Raw genomic sequence first — 22,503 nt, forward strand, 5'->3', positions numbered from 1 at the left:
GGGAAGGTAGAGTGCAGTATGTTTGTTACAATGACATCATGAAACTTTGAGAAGTTCTTATTTTAGAACACATAGGAAGAAATTACAGTCTGACATCACATTTACAATAACAATAAATACATGATAATGTCAAAAAGAAATCCAAGTCTGATGAATGCTAACATTACCACAATGTTTCCAAGAATATCTATTAGCATGTAGCCTACATAAATTGAAAATGATTGTCTTCTTTCCTAATGAGAATAGAGAAGAACTGAAGTAGTAAATTCTATTAAGCTTTGAAATAAATAACCTGTGATTTAATAGTACAGGTTCCCTACTGCATAAGAAGAAAGGCTCATAAACCATCTAGAGTAACCATCAGCTATGTGGATGCCCATGGCATTCTCCAAGTGACAGACTACTCTAACCTTGATTATCATCCCTAAAAGTTACAATCAATACTCAGGATATGATAGCATGGGCCTACTATGATGAATACTTACATCTTGAAGCCCCTTCTTAACCAGTCACAAGACTTCAGTCCATGTCTGTGGAAGAGAGAATGGTGAGCACAGAAGGAAAAAAAGCATTTTTAAGAGGAATTGGAGGATATCTAAAGAGCAAAAGTCCCTAATGCTAAATCTCTGGACAACTGAATTTCAGCAAGTAACAGGAAAGGTATAGTACATTACAACAAAGCAGAGTCTTTGTTATCTCTGGCATTAACACAATAAGCAGAGCAGTTTCAATGTCTGCTTAGAGTCAAATACATCTTGGAAATTATCCTCCCTAATTGTTTGTGTCTTTTCTTTTTGGCCATTACTGGTCACTGTCTCTGATCTTTTATGCTCAAGGTTAGAACTCTATCACTTGTGCCACAGCCCAATTTTCAGATATTTTTACAGGGTAATTTGAGATACAAATCTCACAGCTTTCTTGCCAGGTTGGTTTTGGACCAATAGTCCCAACCATCAGCATACTGAGTAGCTAGGACTACAGGCATGTAACCAGCAAACACCATGTGTTTATTTATTTATTCAGATAGTGCTTTGGATTGAAATCAAGGCCTCACATTTGCCAGGAAGATGTTCTGTCACATGAGCCACTCCAAAAGACATCATGATTTAGATGTTTGTTTGCTTTTTTCAGCTAGGCTCTGTGTTTTGTTGTCCGAGTCCAGTTTCAGACCACAACCTTACCTATACCTATGACCTTTTATGTAGCTCTGTTTGTCTTATTGACTGAAATGTGATCTCACCAGTTTTTCTACAGTTTGACCTCAAACTATAATCCTTCCAATCTCTGCCTTCTATATAGCTAAGATTCGAAATTTGAGTCATTTTATCCAGCCCTTTATTTTCTTCTCCAAAGTGTGATAGGATCACGCTTTAATGATCAAATATTTGTTTAAATAAATTATTGAATTTAGGCTTAAGATCATTGCCACAGGGAAAATTACAAAATCAGACTAGTCATCCAGAATCCAAAATATCTGTGAAAGGCAGATCCTCAGGGATCACTTACCATAACTCCCTCATTACATGGATGTTAAATCAAACTTTAGTCTCCTTCCCAGTATCCAAGAGTTAGTGAGAGACAAAACTAAGCACTGAAAGTCAGTTCCACTCTTCCAAACCTGCATGAGAACTCTTACACTTGTAAAACCTTCTACAATGTTTCACAAGTTTGGGGGTTTTGTTGTTTTTGCTTTTCTAGAAGAAGGGAGCAAATGAAGACATGAGGAAGGGGAGGAAACACAATTGATTGTGAGGGAAACCTGGACCTGGAAAGAAATGAAACAAAGACAGCAGGAAAGACAACATCAATAGCAAATACAATGTCCTGTGAAGGAGAAAAGGAGTGTGTGATACGCAGAACACTATTTGACATACCTTTAGGGTAAAGGGCCTGGGCACCTATGAAATAGAGCTCATGTCTCACTTGAAACTTCAGTCATATTCTCATAACTCCATTCCAGTTTCCATAGATTAAGGGGAAAGAAAATTACTGTCAGTAAAACTGAACCTAAAAGATCTATTTTGCCTTAAAACATTCTCAGACATCTCTCTCTCTCTCTCTCTCTCTCTCTCTCTCTCTCTGTCTGTCTTTCTTTTTCATGGAAGCTTAAGCTTCTACTACTTTAACTGTGTTCCTAAAATTTTTGTTTTGTTTTAATTATTTTTGGATAGAATAGCCTATGTATTCTTAACTATGACTCCTTCATGGTTGGCATCATAGGTGCCACCGTAACCAGCTAAGTTGTTGAGATGTTGCTAACTTTTTGCCAAGGTTTGCCATATACATTTAGAATGCAGCATTCCAGGTATCTAGAATGACAGGTATGGGCCTTGTTGCACAGCCTGGAACATTCAATTTCTTACATTGAAACAGACATGATAAATTTTTTTTAAAAAAGAGATATCTTCATTTTATTAAAGAACGTGTCATCCTCTCTATCATTATCCATTAGCACTTTTAATTTATTAAATGATTGAAATAACTCTACAGTGGTATTTTATGATCTACTGTCAATGCTGGGATGTACAGAAAGCCAGTCCTAATTAATATCATAAATGTCTTCACAGCAGATGCTAGGTTAGTCTTCTGTGATGGCTCTAACATGTGAAGGTTTGTTGGACTCAGTAGCAGAGCAAAGCCTCCATGAAATGCTTTTTAGGTGGCTCACTACTGATTGGAAGAGAAATTTCAGGACAGGACTGTAAGCATTTCAGGCCAGGATCTGAAATGCTTCAGATGCCTGTATCTGCAACACTGGCAATGGAGTCCTGTTGGAATGGAGTTTTGTAGGAAGTTTGGAGACACTCTAAATGCAGTTGCATTATTAATAAAAAAAAAAAAATCATGTTAAGTAACCATTTCAAGTCTGTTAGCCTTAAAGGAGAAGGATACAATTATACTAAAAGAATTGTTTACCAGAAGCCAAGAAGTTGTGCTCTGATGAAAAGGAGTGACATAACATGTGACAAATAACATGTGCCTTGTCATGGTGCTTCTTGTTTCCTTTGCCGTAAGCTTCTGCTCCAATGCTTTCCCCTCCCACAATGTTGTCAGCACTCACTGAAGCACTTTGTCTTCCCACAATTCCCTAGTTTCCCTATCAGTCAATGAAAAGAATTGGGGAAGTGCATGCACAAGCCACTGAGCTCTCAGCCCAGGAGAAGAGATATGGAAATATGAGAGGAGCCTACATCATAATCACCGCCCTCCCGGCAGAGGCCAGTAGTGTTTTCTTTGGGCACCTCTGGATGGACACACCCTTGGCTTTCCTGTCATGGCTTTTCTCTCACTTCCAATTCAGCTTACTATTCTCCTAAAAACTAAAACAGGAAATGAACTTGAGATATGTGTGGTAACATTATCTGCAATTATTAGTTTTGTGTTAGTGTTCATTCCTGCACGGAGCCAAAAGTGTGAATAATTTGAATATATTTATGACAAATATGCATACACTTCCTATTTTGATCAGGTTACCCTTTCTTAAGTCAAATACCTAGCCTCTTGCCTTCATTTATGATACTTATCTAGTTCCAGAAGCATATTATAATCTTAAAAATAAATCTGTAATTTATGCTTCAGAATAATTAATGAAGCCAGGCGCTGGTGACTCATGCTACTACTCCAGAGCTACTTGGGAGGATGAGATCTGAGGGTTGTGGTTCAAAGCTACCCCAGGCAAGAAAGTCCAGGAGACTCTTATCTCCAATTAATCTTGAAAACATGATACTTAATTTCTCTAACCTGAGATACTTTTTTTCCTCTTTATTTTATTGTTCTGAAATAAAGGCTATTTACACCACATCAAAGCAAAGAATTTATACACCATCACTGTGAAGGTAGCTTTCATAGTGCAGCTGGAAGAGTTTCACTGAGCATAGTGTACATTGTATTTGGTGTTTATTTGTTATTAATCCAGTGAATGGGAGGAAGTACTACAAGAACAAGGTGGTTAGTGAAAAGAAAGTGTGCAGAGAACTAATATGAATATGATTCTATTTGTTACAGCTTTTTAGATGCTTTAATGTACACTGTGAAATATCTGGAAACTAAAGACTGAACAAAAGTGGTTGGAGAAACACAGAATTCCCTATCAATACCATTTGCCCTGTATGGTACCAGAACCAGAAATGCATGGCGACCAGGTCTCCAAGCCAACAAGGGGTCTCTGAGTCACTTCCTTTTTGTTGTGTGGCATGTAATTTGCACCATGGCCTTGTGCATGTTAGTCAAGAGCTCTACCACATAAGCCCCCCCCCCCACCTCCCGCTTCATTACACTTGTTTTGTGCTTTGTTTGGTCCTTATGTTGTTTCTGCTTCCAATGTAGCCAGGATTACTAGCATGTGTTCCCATGCTATGATTCTGGAAATTTTTTCTGAATAAATAGAATGTAATTTGAACAGAATATATTTAATATTTATCACAAAATAAGCATTAAATAATCACATACAGATTCTCTTTATAATTATTTGTATTAATTTTTACCATCATCAAAACACTACAAATTCATTGTTTGCTATTTAAAATCATAAGGAAGATATATTTAAACTACTTTGGAAATGTAGGGTGTCACAGCTGTAATCCCCAGCTACCTAAGAGACAAAGATCAGGAAGAGCATGGTTCAAGGTCTGCCCAGATAAAAAGTTTGTGATATCCTCCCTCATCTCAACAAAATTTAAAAATGTATTTTCTCCACTGAGAGACTTGAAATATTATATGCTTCAAGATATAGCCATACAACTTGTTAAAATGCTAGAACTAATTTGAGGTCTCTTCCTTTACAATGTAATTTAACCTTAAGAAAAACATAATCAGAAAAACTGAAAGAATTTCCCTAAACAGAAACCTAAATTTTTCCTTCTCCTTCCCTATCTCTTCATCTACTTCATTGATATCAAAAGAATCTAATCAAATTCAAGGTCTCTATGTTTTCAGCAATTGAAAGATTATTATTTTTAACTGGAGGCTAGTTCTCTACTACTTGAGCCACAACTCCACTCCTGTTATCCATGTTTAATTGGAAATAAGAATCCCATGGACTTTTCTGCTCAGCCAGGCTTCAGACCGTGGTCTTCAGATCTCAGCCTCCTATATAGCTAAGATTACAGACCTGAGCCACTATTGCCTGCCTAGGAAGGTTATTGATAATTATTTTCCTCAAAGATTCTCTATTTTGGTGAAGAGAAGCAGCCTTATAGCCCAGGACATGGAGATGACAAGGAAAATATTAGCACATTCTAGGAGATTTCTTCTCATATTTTTTAGTTTCAGTAATTTTACATATCTGAGATATGTTGGACTAAATATTTACCATTTACCATTTAAACTTCCTACAAAGATAGAGTGACATTTTACTTGAGAACAATATTGATGATTATCTGCTACTATCATCATTGTTATGACTAATTCCTGTCCTTATGGTACTCAACTAAATGGAGTCAGAAATACTACCATTGCAACATCTCAATTCTGTGTACACATACATACAAAAACAGAAAGATCCTTACCATTAGCTGTAATATTTTAAGACTATTTGACACTGTCATTAAATAATTTTAAAAATGAATACATTATTGATTCATTATTACATCATATAGATAAAATGTTCATTGTCTCTTTCTCCTTTAGTTGATGATTTAGGGTTTTAATGTACTTATTTCGTATTTTTGCCAGTGCATTCTTATGTATGCACTAAACTCAATATCCATCTCTCAGGGTCTTATTAAAATCACTTTCTAGACTAAATTAATAGATCAGTATCAAACAACACCATTACATGTTTGATACAGTTTATAAAACAAATGCTCAGAGAGGTAATTCCATTTATATTCTCATCAGTAATAGATCAATAGTTTATCTCAACATAATTTCAGTATCAATATGAGCTAATTTTTAAAAATTCACATTAGGCTCATATGTGTTTGTGTCTTCAAATTCAGAATTCAGACTTATGGGTATGGTATATTATCCCAAGTTAAAATATATGAAGTAGAATTAATATGTACATAAAACTTTAAATACATACAAATGTAACTATGTGAAAATATAAGCATAATACACATGGAAAGGAAACCTTTCATTCATTTAACACTTGTACAAACAACATGATGAATAAGTCTGCAGTGTTAACTCTTAAATATATCCAGTCACAGTTGTTTTGTTCACTTAAAGAAAGAAACACATTCTCTCCCCCACCCTTCTCTCTCTCCCCCGCCCAAGAATAAAGGTGATTTCTGAGAATAATTTAACGGAATGAGTTTTATTTATCATCATCCTTAGAGAAAAACTTTGCTTTCCAAATATAGGTAGAAACCAGAAAAAAATGAGATACTAGTCATATGCAGAAGACTATTTAGAGGTAGCTGAGACACTTAAAACTTTTTTGTCTGCATTACAAAAAAAAAAAAAAGCATAGAGGTGACTAATACCTTTGTTGGACATTAGTTTTTTAAAATACCAATAGGATCCTATTATTAATCCTCAGACTCACGTTAGTTCCAGTCCTTTCTTGTCTATAGACCCTTCCTCACCTCAATGACTATGATAAACTCTAAGTAGTTTCCAGGTTGTCCTTTTGCTCCAGCGGTTTTTCTCTTCTCTTTTTTTCCCTCCCAGAAAACATCAGTATCATCCAGATTCAAACAACATTACAGTATTAAGGCCCATACCACCCACACATTTTTCCTAAGTTATTTCTTATAATCAGTTGCCTTATAATAGTGCCATTTAATGAGGATTTTTTTATATGATAGACACAAAGGGTTTATAAATGCATAACCAGATATAACGTGTCATGAGTATTCTTATCACTATTTTACTTTTTAGAAAGTCATTAGAGAGTTAAGAAAAAGTATATACCATTTTTAATGGATAGAGATGGTAAAATAAGTCCGAACAAGTCAAATTATCTGTCCTTGGTCTCTTACCTAACAAATACAAGTGTTGTGGCCAATCCTAGATCTCAGACTTCAAACTCTTCTCCCACATGGCCTTGCACCATTGCATGTATGGACAATCCACTCCTGTTTCAGGGCTGAAGACTTGACTCCACATTGGAAATAATCTACCATTAAATTATTCCTGCATGAATTCTGGGGCTTGTGGCCTATTAAAATGGACATTTTAAGTCTGGGAATTTTGAAGTTATTTCTGAGTAAAACATGAAATTTCAACTTTCAAGAGGCATGCTGTGCTACTGAACTAAGTCCAGAGATGGATTAGAGCTAGTGTTTGGTGGTATCATCCATGATACCTGGGATTTTTATTTCCCTGATGGCTAATGATAACACATGTTTTTTGTATGTTGGTTGGCCATTTATACTTAAGAAGTGTCTATTCAGCGCCTTTGCCCATTTTGAATTGTTGCACTTAAATTTTTCTATCAGAAGATTTGCTCTCATTCTGCAGGCTGCTATCTCTTCATTCTGTTGGATGCTTCATTGTGTGAACCAAAGCTACACAAGTATATTTGTTCTCTTATGTGGAAGTTGGCAACAGAAAAAGCTGTCTTGGATGTAGAGTAGTGTTAACTAGATGGAGGGAAAGAAAGAAACATGGACAAATGGACACTAGATTTGATCATTGCATACCATGTACCTGTTACCAACAACATACCAGTTAGTTTAAACAGAGGCAACAGAATAGTATAGTTTTTCTTTTTTTAAGGAAGGAAAGAATTTGTAGAAGTGGTGATGAGTGCATCTCAACTAAATATTGCTGCTATTGAGTATTACATATTTTTAAATTTTTTAATTTAGATAAAATTACTTACTTTCTGAAAGTTATGTAAATTCAAAGTCATAGGATCCGGTGGAATATCCACTTACAAATCTATCTGTGCAAGATGATATGCCAGGTGTTATAGAAATACTAAGATAAAAATATGGTTTCTGTTCTCATGGAATTTGAACTCTACTGGTAAAGGTGAATCAGTAGGAAATTACAAGATCCAAACAAGAACATATAAGTAAAATTTCAGAGTTCACAGAGTTATGGTTTTAATGAAGAGCATGATAAGAAAACAAATAGATAACTGAGAGTTGAAAACTTAACATGCACTAGGAATTGTGCTTAATGTTTTAATATTAAATAAAAAAGATCATCTAGGTGATATGAGAAAGAAAAGGTATATATGATTAGGAGAAAAGAAATAAATATATTTTCCATGGTTACTTACTTTAACCCAAGACACACTTGCAAAGGTTACCTAAAGTTTTGTTCCTAGATATCTATACATCCTGAAGTAATTATCAGTATCTACCCATCTTTGTTATGCATATACTACTCCATTCAGAGAGCACATATTGCCCTCTAGACAAGAGACGTCTACTTCAGAAATGTATAGCTAAGTGAATAGCATGGTGGCAGTCTTGTAGCTTCCTTGTACATTTGCAAAACTGAGATTCTTTGCTTAGAAGTCTTTTTTTTTTTTTTTTTTTTTTGGCCAGTCCTGGGCCTTGGACTCAGGGCCTGAGCACTGTCCCTGGCTTCTTCCCGCTCAAGGCTAGCACTCTGCCACTTGAGCCACAGCGCCGCTTCTGGCCGTTTTCTATATATGTGGTGCTGGGGAATCGAACCTAGGGCCTCGTGTATCCGAGGCAGGCACTCTTGCCACTAGGCTATATCCCCAGCCCGCTTAGAATTCTTAATTACAAGACTACCTTCACAAAAAGAATCAGTGCATTATAAGTTGAAGATAACTTATTATGTGTGTTTTCTATTCGCCATATTATTACTGCTGAAGTAAAACTCTTAAGAAGTAAAATAATGTTATAGAGGGGAAAACCCCCTATTGCAGGATGCTGGAATAGTAAAGAATATTTTCAAAAAGACAAAGAGAGATTGTCTACAATGTGTTGAAGAGCATGAGGTAAGATCCATTATCTCACGGGATCTGGGAGAAAAAAAATCTGGAAGGCTCTGATGATGGTTGGGCATTATGACTGTATACCACTATCAGGTTCTGTCATTTCTAAGCATCCTGATGACTACCATTTTCTGCAATATGCATCTCTAAGCCTAGAATTTCTCTAAATTTTCTCAAGGTCACTGTCTTTAGGGGACACTGGGCTCATTCCTGTAGTCAGCAAGAAATACTAAGGAATGGTCACTGGGCAGTAGCTCTCTTCCGCTCACCCTGGGACAGAACAAGGGTTTCCTTGGTGAACCTAGGTCTCTCCTGCCTACAGCAGGAGCTGAGTTAAACAACCAAACTCCCTTCTACAAAACTGTTCAATAATGTATTTTTATTCAAAAAATTAAATGAGCTATTTAAAGCATCAGAAAAAGTTAATGTCTATCCAAGTTAGCTGTTGACCTCTGTTTATTTTTCACTGATGACAACGTCTAGTTAAGGAATGAACTATCCTTATTGAATATTTTCAATTGACTGTATTAGTCAAGGTTCTCAAGATGAGAAACACAGCAATATCAGGATAGAAAGGGTGATGCACTCATAGATTTTATGTCTTGTGGGAAAAGAAGAGTGATAACACAAAGCACAGATGTTGGCATGCTATGAACAGCAACAAGATGGCCTGTTAGAATGAGACCAGAGCACATGTAGTCAGTGTGCATGAAGATGAGAGGCTGTGTGCTTCACTTGACTTGAGTAGGAGGAAAGCAGGCGCAGTGGAAAGATGTGAGAGAAGAGCCTTTCAAACAGGTACAGGGCAAAAGACTTAAGTATGTTAGAAACACATATTATGATGACTTAGTATGAAAAATGGGGAATTAGAAGTGGTCAGAAAAGTATACAGGTGTGTTGCCACATGCTAAGGGAACTCCAAGGAATGTACTGGGATATGAGTATCACCTGTTCAACAGACTTGTCACACTCCACTTAAAATTTATTTTCTGTGTATGTGTCAGTATTTGGGCTTGAAATCAGGGCCATGTGCTCTAGCTTGGCTTTTTGCTTAAATCTGCTACTGCTACTTATACCACACCTTCAATTCTGGCTTTTCTTCTTTTTCTTTTCTCTCTCTCCTTCCTTCCTTCCTTCCTTCCTTCCTTCCTTCCTTCCTTCCTTCCTTCCTTCCTTCCTTCTTCCCTTCCTTCCTTCCTTCTTTGGTTCATTGGAGAGAGTCGTGGGAATTCATCTGCCTGGTTGCCTTTGAACCTCAGTTCTCAGACCTCAGCCTCCTGAGTAGCTGGGCTTATAGGTACGAGCCACCAGTGCCTGGAAACCACTTTAAATTTAAATTTTTATAGTGTAACTACCCACAATTGCCATAGATCTCTTCAATCTATAAGGGTTTCTTAACTGAGCTCACAAAATTCCTGAAATATTAATAAAACTGTGAGAACCAATCCAGCTATGAGAGGGTACTTGATTGCATTTGTTTGTGGAAAATCAAAAACTATTTTTTTTTTCAGATTTCAGATGCCTCCCTAGGTTTCCATCGAGTGGAAAATGGGAGAAAAGCCATCTTACTTCTGATAAGATGAAATACACAAGGAAAATCTGTTTTTCTTCTGCTCATGGAGAAGAGGAAAAGGAGCAAGACATGGAATGCGGCAGCCCACATAGATATTCACAATAGGGATGAAAATCTATGAAGTTGAAATTGTGTGGTGAGTGATAAATCTGCACTTCTGGGTGACATGGAAATCCAGGGAAAGAGAAGCCATGCATTTGCGATGGTCACAAAGGAAGACATGTTTTTGACTGTCATTGCACTCAGGTTTACAATTCTCTGACTCCTGTGTAAATTGTGGGGCACTGGCTTGCAGCTTTAGGAGGCAGTTCTAATAGGCCCGCCTCTTCTCCAGCCCTGGGGCTGCGTGCCTCCTGCCTCAGACCCTGTGTGCGCCAAGATGGCTGTGGGTGATGAACCCAGTGGCAGTCCTGAGGGCCGTGATGTAGATGTGGGCCATCCCTTAGGGAGGTCCCTTGGAGCTCTACCCTGATGAGCAGTGTAGACGTCCATTCACAGCCCCTACATAGGTGCATGTATCCCTCCCCTTCTGCTGCCCTCCGAACCATGTAAAAGAACAGCTCATTGCTGCCATTAAACGATTCTTAGCTCTGACTTTGTTCCCAGACCGTCTGTGGGTCCTCCGACAAAAGGGGGGCTGGGGTGGCAGTTCGTCAGCCCTTTCCTCTTCTTGGCCCCGTACATGTGGGGCATGCTTTCCCATCTCTCCTGCAGGACAGGAGAGCATGGAAGGCTAAAAACCCCCAACATTTTTGGTGCCCAAATGCGGGGCTCGAAGCACTGTTGTGCCAAGTCGCAAGACCACCCCCAAGAAGACCACCGAGATTCAGACACTCCGAAATGCAAAAGCAAGGCAAGGCTTTATTTAACGAGCTGCCAACTCGGGCCTCATCCTACCCACTGACACAGCGGAGGTTAGGAGGAAGCCCGGAGCCATGATTACATAGGGCTTATAAAGGCAAAGAACAAGGTTACAACAATCAGCTGTGCAAGCAAGATTAGGACACAGGTACAAATCTGATTGGCTTAGGGTTCGATTCTAAAATGGGGTTCACGTGGTGGGGCCTGACTTCAAAGTCTGGCACCTCATTTCCCCCTTTTTCTTTTTGGTAGCTTGGGAGCCAATCATGGCTCCATTCTGTCCATTTCAATGGCTTGCATGCCTAGGGGATGATATAGAGGTAAGGCATGGGCCAGTAGGGCCAAAAGTAGTATCCAAAAATAACTCTGGTCCCTCGGTTTTAAAGGGGGGCTGATGGGTGAAGATCATCTATCTTCTGTAATTTCTTCAGGCTGACTCAGGGGTGTTGACCTTACCTAGCCAGGAACCTATAACCTTAGTCTACTTTACCAAGGGACTGCAGGATTCACCTCACTTTGGAGTGAGCTGCCAAAATAACATCAACACTAGCCATGGTAGTAAGGAAAGAAGGCAAAAAGAAAATTATAACAATATTTAGTCTTTCTTTTTTTTTTTTTTTTTTTTTTTTGGCCAGTCCTGGGCCTTGGACTCAGGGCCTGAGCACTGTCCCTGGCTTCTTCCCGCTCAAGGCTAGCACTCTGCCACTTGAGCCACAGCGCCGCTTCTGGCCGTTTTCTGTATATGTGGTGCTGGGGAATCGAACCTAGGGCCTCGTGTATCCGAGGCAGGCACTCTTGCCACTAGGCTATATCCCCAGCCCTAACTTTCTTTTCTTGAGGCGAAGGCGAAGCGGCTGAGTTGGGTGCTTGGAGACCTCCCATGTTCCACCATGGTAGTTGTCATCCAGGGCAAAGGGGTCAGCTGGCCTGGCGTGGAAGCAATGAACCCAAGTGGTGATGCCGTCTAGGGTTCCTTCCACTGTGATTCTTAGGATTTCAGTCCCCTGGTCTGAATAAATGGGGGGTAGGGACAGAAGCAGAATCATATCTTTTAGAGTCCAATTCATTTTCTCTACCTGTCCTGCACTCTGGGGTTTCCATCCCCAGTGCTGCAGCTATTCCCTGACTTACTTTTGAGACAAAAGCCTGTCCATTGTCTGACCCAATGGTGGATGGGAAGCCATACCTGGGTAGGATTTCTTCCAGGATCTTTTTACCCACTACATTCGCAGTCTCATGCTTTGTTGGATAGGCTTCAACCCATCCTGAAAAGGTGTCTACAAAAACTAGCAAATATTCTGTGAAATCTACTTCCCAATACACGCCTGGCCTATTCCCACAGAGGCGAGCTCCTTTAGTAATCTGTTGATTGGGGGCATTGGCAAGCTGACAGGTCTTGCAATTTTTAACAATATACCTTTGCAGGCCTTTAACAGATCTCAATAAGGACACAATTTCAGGTCTACAAGCTTTCTTTCCTAAACAGATGTATCAGCTTAAAATTCTTACTGCCAATCAGAGCTTTTGAGTAAATGCGGGGGGGGGGGGGGAGGGTGAGATTTTAATCTATTCTCTCATTTGACAAACTTCCCCTTACTAACCACTATCACAGATGACTGGCAAATTCCTGCCCAGTAGACAGACATGGGCATTGGAAAGGCATGCTTATGAACTATTCTTCTAGGACTTCCCGGCTTTAACTTTTGAAAGGCCAACAGTAGTGACTCTAGGATCTGACACCATCTCTGCCATCCAAGCAGTGGCTTACTGCCTCTGGATGCTCCATCACTTTTGTCCCAGGAGGAGTGACTTTCAACTTGGACTCAGGGCCTGAGTGCTGTCCCTCAGCTCTCCAGCTCAAGACTAGCACCGTACCACTTTTGAGCTCCACACCACTCCGTTCCCAGCACTCTGCTGGCTGATTAGAGACAAGTCTCTCACAGGGACCTTTCTTTGCCTGGGCTGGCTTCGAACCGCAGATTTCAGATCAGTGAGTCTTACAAAAGGCCACTTTACTCCAATTATAAGCAACAAGGTGGTCCACACAGTAGTTTTTAAGCATGCTCTCTTACCTGGAACTTATTAAGGGTCAGTATTAGATCTTGACAAACTTGTAGGAATTACCTGTGCTTCTCTGTGGGCCTGCTGGAAACTGTTACAAAAAACCTACAAAGAAGCTGGAATGGCAATTAAACATTTTGGTAGCCATAATTCTCCTTTTCTCACTTTGCAATAATTATTTAGGACAATTTTACTTCCAAATTTCTTATCTAGAAATGTATTCTTGATTTCCAAAGCCTTTTTAACACTAACACAACACTTTAGCTTTTATCTGCATCGGAAAGACTGAAGCTCACAGGCATTCTGAAACCAGGTGCCACCCTTTGCTTACGGACTGTTTGTTTCAAAAGAGCTTTTTTTTTTTTTTTCTTCAGTCCCAGTTACTGCATGGCATGAAGACCTTTGAATTTAAACTTAGTTTTGCATCATACTGCAGTCTTGAACATGTTCACACTCACACATGCACACACACATACATTTTCAAAAGATCTTAAAGCACGCAGAATAAGCATCGGCCATACATTTTCCAGTGGCAAGACATATTTTGTCAATCTTACTCCTGCAACACGCACACTTTAAGACAAAATCTTTAATATATGATTTTAGCATTCTCCAGCCTCATTTTCCAGGGCTTGATAGTTTTAGTAAAACATTTTAGCGCACCAAACAATTTTCTGCTTAAGAAGGCTGGGTGGGGGTCCCCCTAGAGTTCTTTCTGTGGACATTCTCACTGATTGACTGATTGTGGGCTGTCACCTGTACATCTTTCCATCAGTCCAAAAGGCTACAAAAAACAAAACAATTAATACAAAAGGAGGAAAACACACAGGCCTAAGAAAAGCTACGAGTTGGAGATCTCCCAAGCTGGCCCACAACCTCCTGCCAGGGTAACTGGGGTGGGGAGTATGGAGCGGGAAACATTTCCTCCTCCGTGCTTCCTCCCTGGAGGACAGGTGAGTACAATTTCTTCTCTTCCTTCTTGGTTTCTCTCTTGTCTGGATGGCCCGAACGAGGGGTGTAGATTAGGTGTTGCAAAGTCCTGATCTTACCTATGTCAAAGCTCCCTCAATTAGCTCCCTCAAAGGTGGGTCATTCTGACTTGCACAGGGTGATCCACTTTTCCTTCTTAAGGGCCACACCTTGGTTCTGAGCTATCTCCTTCTCACTCCAGTGAGCTAGGATCAAGTCTAGGGGGCTAGATGGAGGTCCTCAAGATAATACAAAAGGAGGAAAACACACAGGCCTGAGAACAAGAAAAGCTACGAGTTGGAGATCTCCCAAGCTGGCCCACAACCTCCTACAAGGGTGCAGAAGGAATGGACCCGAGTTGGCCCACAACCTCCTGCAAGAAGGAGTGGACCCGAGTTGGCCCACAACCTCCTGCAAGGGTGCAGAAGGAGTGGACCCGAGTTGGCCCACAACCTCCTGCAAGAAGGAGTGGACCCGAGTTGGCCCACAACCTCCTGCAAGGGTGCAGAAGGAGTGGACCCGAGTTACGAGTTGGAGATCTCCCAAGTTGGCCCACAACCTCCTGCCAGGGTACAGGAGGAGTGGACCCAAGTTGGCCCACAACCTCCTGCCAGATAAGCAGAAGGAGCAGACCCAAGTACAAGGTGGGCGGGTTGAGTCTCGTTTAGGAGGCCCTCCTGGTCAGTTCCGGCCAAAAACCAAACTGACTCGCGCCCTACAAGTATAAGCAAAAGCAAAACAGACAAACAGACAAATTACAGGACAAGACAAATGAACAGGGCTGTTTTCTTACCTTCGGAGTCTGGGGTCTCAGGGTCTCTGGGGCCATCCCGGACGAAACCCCAAATGTTGTGCCAAGTCGCAAGACCACCCCCAAGAAGACCACCGAGATTCAGACACTCCGAAATGCAAAAGCAAGGCAAGGCTTTATTTAACGAGCTGCCAACTCGGGCCTCGTCCTACCCACCGACACAGGGGAGGTTAGGAGGAAGCCCGGAGCCGTGATTACATAGGGCTTATAAAGGCAAAGAACAAGGTTACAACAATCAGCTGTGCAAGCAAGATTAGAACACAGGTACAAATCTGATTGGCTTAGGGTTCGATTCTAAAATGGGGTTCACGTGGTGGGGCCTGACTTCAAAGTCTGGCACCTCAGCACGACGAGGTGAAACTGTCAGTGGGCCAGGCCAATCGAATTCTGAGGTGAGGGTACCCCGAAAAGATGAGGCAGGCACAATCTCAGCATGACGACCAAGTGGTCAAAGCGCTGAGCTTCATGCTACAAAATGTAGATTTGGTGGTCTCCGACTCCCAGACCAGGAGGGTCTGGGAAGGGTTGAAACACGCTGGGATCTGGCTGGCAGCTGCTGGCCTTTTCAGCCTGGCTGCTTGGGGGGAGGGGCAGCCCTCCCGTTGCCCAGGAGAAGAGGGGCTCAAAGCTTCATTCCCATGGGCTCTTACACCTGCCTTGGTCTCATCCCTGCATCCCAGGCCAAGAGTCTCGACCCCAGGACACTCGGAGGATGATCCCGGTGTGGGGCAGCGGCTCCACTGGAGGCTTCCTACCATCTTTTGCAGACCCGCCCTGGGGACAGGTCTCTCACTCCTCCTGCTTCTGAGGCCTGGAAAGCATTGCTGAAAAATGTCTTGGATGGGGAGGAGACAGCCCCCTGGCTGCCCAGGAGGAAAAGAGCTTATTTACTTAACATCTGTTGTTGGCTAATCTGCTTTGAAAGAGGCAAAAAAAAAGGCTTTTGGTTCCTGATGATGTTTGCTAAGTTTGGAAGTTCGGTTAACAATAGAATGGGCTTTAACAAGCGCCTCCCTCCCTTGCCCCAGGTGATGGGAGTGCCAAATTCCTCAAGGCTGAGCAAGGACTTGAAGGTGTCTTGCTGTAAGCCCGCTACCACTCTGACCAGCTCTGCAGCCATCAAGCTGTGCCATGTGTCTGTTCTGTTCGCGCCTTGTCTCCCATCTCCGGGACCTTCTCTGGTCATATCCCACTTTAGCTCCCCATTGGAGCTGAACTGGTTTTTCAAAATGTGGCTTCTTCATTTCCTTGCCAGATAATCTGTGAAAATTTTTGTTTTCTAGGAAAACACTGGAATGCCAGGAAACTTACATGGCCAATTCAAAGAAGAAAAAAGAGAGAAAGGTTTTTTCTAAGTGTGCTCAAAGCTTGTGCACAACTGTCTATGTCTGTCTGTCTGTTTGTAAGTAAAACATGTAAAAACTAGCATCATGATTTAAAAATCACTTGCCTTTTTAACTATTTTAACTTGCTTAAGTTTCATGTTAAATGGATCCTTGCAGCCTGTAGGTGGAGTCACACTAAACAGCCTGGAGGCAATCCTGACTTATCACCAGACTCCAAGCCAAAAAAACAGAAACAAAAACAACGAAAAACCCAGGTTTTAAACTCAAACTGATCATGTTTGGGTGCAAGCAAATGTGTCTAACAAAAACTCCAAAAGATTCAAATATCCAGCATGTGGTATACAATGATATAAAATCTGTGTGTTATTTTTTTTATGTCTATCTATGCTAAAAGTCAAATGTACATCTGATCCTGACAATTGTTTGGTATAGACTAAGATTTTGCTTCCCAATTTTTCTCTCCTGTGCGCTCATAAACTCTTCAGGATTAATATTTTGCTTTATAGGACTCAGGTCAACATGTGTGCTAGCTGTGTGGACTGTGGTGGTTCATGAAGCCGCCTCCACAGTCTGCTCCCAAACTGCCTGGTTTCACTGATTCCTTATTCTCTTTCTCTCTTCCATGGAAAACTACTCAGGGAATCTAGAAGTCTTGTGAGGATTTTGACAGGCCCTGAGTGCTCCTGCTGAGGTGCCAGACTTTGAAGTCAGGCCCCAACACGTGAACCCCATTTTAGAATTAAACCCTGAGCCAATCAGATTTGTACCTGTATCCTAATCTTGCTTGCACACCTGATTGTTGTAACCTTGTTCTTTGCCTTTATAAGCCCTGTGTAATCACAGCTCGGGGCTTCCTCCTAACCTCCGCTGTGTCGGTGGGTAGGACGAGGCCCGAGTTGGCAGCTCGTTAAATAAAGCCTTGCCTTGCTTTTGCATTTCGGAGTGTCTGAATCTCGGTGGTCTTCTTGGGGGTGGTCTTGCGACTTGGCACAACATTTGGGGGCTCGTCCGGGATAGCCCCAGAGACCCCGAGATCCGAGACTCCGAAGTTAAGAAAACAGCGCTGTTCATTTGTCTTGTCCTGTAATTTGTCTGTTTGTCTGTTTTGCTTTTGCTTATACTTGTAGGGCGCGAGTCAGTTTGGTTTTTGGCCGGAACTGACCAGGAGGGCCTCCTAAACGAGACTCAACCCGCCCACCTTGTACTTGGGTCTGCTCCTTCTGCTTATCTGGCAGGAGGTTGTGGACCAACTTGGGTCCACTCCTCCTGTACCCTGGCAGGAGGTTGTGGACCAACTTGGGTCCACTCCTTCTGCACCCTTGCAGGAGGTTGTGGGCCAACTCGGGTCCATTCCTTCTGCACCCTTGTAGGAGGTTGTGGGCCAGCTTGGGAGATCTCCAACTCGTAGCTTTTCTTAGGCCTGTGTGTTTTCCTCCTTTTGTATTAATTGTTTGTTTTCTGTAGCCTTTTGGACTGAACATCTGATCAGAGCTATGGATAACGTTCTATCTTGAGGACCTCCATCTAGCCCCCTAGACTTGATCCAAGCTCACTGGAGGGAGGTTAAGAAGGTAGCTCATTTTTGTGTGTTTCTTTCTTGCACTGTGCCTGACAAACGGATGATGGGGAATGTTCCTTCCCACTCCCCTGGACTTGACTTTAGCTCATTGCAAAGATGTACAGGCGATGGTTCACAGAGTGTGCGTGTCCACAAAAAGAACTCTGGGGGGACCCCCACCCAGCCTTCTTAAGCAGAAAATTGTTTGGTGCGCTAAAATGTTTTACTAAGACTAAAAATGTTTTACTAAAACTATCAAGCCCTGGAAAATGAGGCTGGAGAATGCTAAAATCATTTGTTAAAGGTTTTTGTCTTAAAATGTACGGCCGATGCTTATTCAGCGTGCTTTAAGATCTTTTGAAAATGTATGTGTGTATGCATGTGTGAGTGTGAACATGTTCAAGACTGCAGTATGATGCAAAACTAAGTTTAAATTCAAAGGTCTTCATGCCATGCAGTAACTGGGACTGAAGAAAAAAAAAAAAAGGCTCTTTTGAAACAAGCAGCCCGTTAGCAAAGGGCGGCACCTGGTTTCAGATTGCCTGTGAGCTTCAGTTTTTCCGATGCAGATAAAAGCTAAAGTGTTGTGTTAGTGTTAAAAAGGCTTTGGAAATCAAGAATACATTTCTAGATAAGAAATTTGGAAGTAAAATTGTCCTAAATAATTATTGCAAAGTGAGAAAAGGAGAATTATGGCTACCAAAATGTTTAATTGCCATTCCAGCTTCTTTGTGGGTTTTTTTTGTAACAGTTTCCAGCAGGCCCACAGAGAAGCACAGGTGATTCTTACAAGTTTGTCAAGATCTAATACTGACCCTTAATAAGTTCCAGGCAAGATAGCATGCTTAAATACTACTTCTGTGTGGACCACCTTGTTGCTTATAATTGGAGTAAAGTGGCCTTTTGTAAGACTCACTGATCTGAAATCTGCGGTTCGAAGCCAGCCCAGGCAAAGAAAGGTCCCTGTGAGAGACTTGTCTCTAATCAGCCAGCAGAGTGCTGGGAACGGAGTGGTGTGGAGCTCAAAAGTGGTACGGTGCTAGTCTTGAGCTGGAGAGCTGAGGGACAGCACTCAGGCCCTGAGTCCAAGTTGAAAGTCACTCCTCCTGGGACAAAAGTGATGGAGCATCCAGAGGCAGTAAGCCACTGCTTGGATGGCAGAGATGGTGTCAGATCCTAGAGTCACTACTGTTGGCCTTTCAAAAGTTAAAGCCGGGAAGTCCTAGAAGAATAGTTCATAAGCATGCCTTTCCAATGCCCATGTCTGTCTACTGGGCAGGAATTTGCCAGTCATCTGTGATAGTGGTTAGTAAGGGGAAGTTTGTCAAATGAGAGGATAGATTGAAATCTCACCCCCCGCATTTACTCAAAGCCCTGACTGGCAGTGAGAATTTTAAGCTCATACATCTGTTTAGTAAAGAAAGCTTGTAGACCTGAGATTGTGTCCTTATTGAGATCTGTTAAAGGCCTGCAAAGGTATATTGTTAAAAATTGCAAGACCTGTCAGCTTGCCAATGCCCCCAATCAACAGATTACTAAAGGAGCTCGCCTCTGTGGGAATAGGCCAGGCGTGTATTGGGAAGTAGATTTCACAGAAATTACAAATATTTGCTAGTTTTTGTAGACACCTTTTCAGGATGGATTGAAGCCTATCCAACAAAGCATGAGACTGCGAATGTAGTGGCTAAGAAGATCCTGGAAGAAATCCTACCCAGGTATGGCTTCCCATCCACCATTGGGTCAGACAACGGACAGGCTTTTGTCTCAAAAGTAAGTCAGGGAATAGCTGCAGCACTGGGGACGGATTGGAAATTGCATTGTGCTTATAGACCCCAGAGTGCAGGACAGGTAGAGAAAATGAATTGGACTCTAAAAGATATGATTCTGCTTCTGTCCCTACCCCCCATTTATTCAGACCAGGGGACTGAAATCCTAAGAACCACGGTGGAAGGAACCCTAGATGGCATCGCCACTTGGGTTCATTGCTTCCACGCCAGGCCAGCTGACCCCTTTGCCCTGGATGACAACTACCGTGGTGGAACATGGGAGGTCTCCAAGCACCCAACTCAGCCGCTTCGCCTTCGCCTCAAGGAAAGAAAGTTGGACTGAATATTGTTATAATTTTCTTTTTGCCTTCTTTCCTTACTACCCTGGCTAGTGTTAATGTTATTTTGGCAGCTCACTCCAAAGTGAGGTGAATCCTGCAGTCCCTTGGTAAAGTAGACTAAGGTTATAGGTTCCTGGCTAGGTAAGGTCAACGCCCCTGAGTCAGCCTGAAGAAATTACAGAAGATGGATGATCTTCACCCATCAGCCCCCCTTTAAAACCGAGGGACCAGAGTTATTTTCGGATACTACTTTTGGCCCTACTGGCCCATGCCTTACCTCTATATCATCCCCTAGACATGCAAGCCATTGAAATGGACAGAATGGAGCCATGATTGGCTCCCAAGCTACCAAAAAGAAAAAGGGGGAAATGAGGTGCCAGACTTTGAAGTCAGGCCCCAACACGTGAACCCCATTTTAGAATTAAACCCTGAGCCAATCAGATTTGTACCTGTGTCCTAATCTTGCTTGCACAGCTGATTGTTGTAACCTTGTTCTTTGCCTTTATAAGCCCTGTGTAATCACAGCTCGGGGCTTCCTCCTAACCTCCGCTGTGTCGGTGGGTAGGACGAGGCCCGAGTTGGCAGCTCGTTAAATAAAGCCTTGCCTTGCTTTTGCATTTCGGAGTGTCTGAATCTCGGTGGTCTTCTTGGGGGTGGTCTTGCGACTTGGCACAACACTGCTCTAGCTCTGCCCAACCCCCTCCCAAGATTAGAGTTGTGGGGGCTGGGAATATGGCCTATTGGCAAGAGTGCTTGCCTAGTATACATGAAGCCCCGGGTTCAATTCCTCAGCACCACATATATAGAAAATGGCCAGAAGTGGCACTGTGGCTCAAGAGGTAGAGTGCTAGCCTTGAGCAAAAAGAAGCCAGGGACAGTGCTCAAGCCCTGAGTCTAAGTAAGGCCCAGGACTGGCAAAAAAAAATATTAGAGTTGAGTTCATAACAGTCCTGTCATAACAGTTACTCCAGATTAAAGCATCAGAGTTATGTTTGGTGGCCACAAGGTTGCCTTGGGGTAGCATTGGTCTTCCCCCTCCATGTCTCATAAACTGTCGTGACTGCTACAGAGGGCAGACTTGGTTGGCCTTTGGTCTGTGGATTTGGTGAATAAGAAGATGGTTAAAGGCCAAAGCCTTTTAAAATCTGTTTAAAGTTGTAACCCTGCTTAAACCAGTAGGGCATCAGCCCACAAAAGCCAGAGTACACAGAGTAAGCAACCAGGGAATACTGGGAGATTTCAAATAACCAGCCTGTGTAGAATTTTGCAGGCAATACAGCAGGAGGTGTGATAATCTACCCAGGGGACTCTGAGATGCCACTACAGCTTTACTCAGATACAACCCATCTCTCCTGCCTGCCTCCATTACACATAAATAATGAAGCCTGCTGATCCAGGATGGAAGACACAGCCACTGCTAAATCTGAGACTTTCACATTATCCTGACCCTTTGCCCTCTCGATTGTTATTTATTTGTGTTCTCTTCCACCTTCCAGTAAAGTTAAATGATATGATTTGATGGCACATGGATCTCATTCAGTCTGCTGTTCTCTAAGTGTAAACTCTGGCAAGTGCTTGTTGGTCAATTCTCAACAAGTTACAGGTAAAGCTCTATTCCTATTGTTCTCCTTTTGCTTTAATTGGAAACAAAAAGGGCTTTTATGGCTAGAACTCCTCGGATTGCAGTTCGAAGCCAGCCTGGCCAGGGACAGTGCTCAGGCCCTGATTCCAAGCCCCAGCACTGGCCAAAAAAACAAAACAAAAACCAAGTGTAATTTTATATAATGACTATTTAAAATAAAAAATATATATATTTTATATAAATGATGTTAAACTCAAAATGAATTTTTTCATTTAATTCACAGCATACTTGAAGACTACCACAAGTAGAACTATTTAATCATCAAGGGTCCACCATTTTATGAAATAAATATATATTTTGAAAAATAAGAAAATGCTATTTTGGCTATTATGATTTAAGACAATTTTTGTTCCCATGAAGCACAAACAAAAGTCTTTGGAGGAAACACTCCAGGAAACACTCAGGTAAAAAACCTGAGGACTTTAAAAAATAATATGTGGACAATGTTCATTGCAGAACAAATTGTTATTGCTAAAAAATGGAACCAACCCAAATGCCCTTCAGTAGATGAGTGAATCACGAAAATGTGGTACATATACACAATGAAATTCTATGCCTCTATCAGAAAGAATGGCATTGCCCCATTCATAAGGAAATGGAAGGACTAGGAAAAAATTATACTAATTAAAGTGGGCCAGGCCCAAAGAAACATGGTACTCTCATGGATTAGTCTCTAATCATAGGTGAAATACCACGTTTAGCTATACAT

The sequence above is a fragment of the Perognathus longimembris genome, chromosome 25 (genome assembly GCF_023159225.1).
Source record: "Perognathus longimembris pacificus isolate PPM17 chromosome 25, ASM2315922v1, whole genome shotgun sequence".
Taxonomy (NCBI): domain Eukaryota; kingdom Metazoa; phylum Chordata; class Mammalia; order Rodentia; family Heteromyidae; genus Perognathus; species Perognathus longimembris.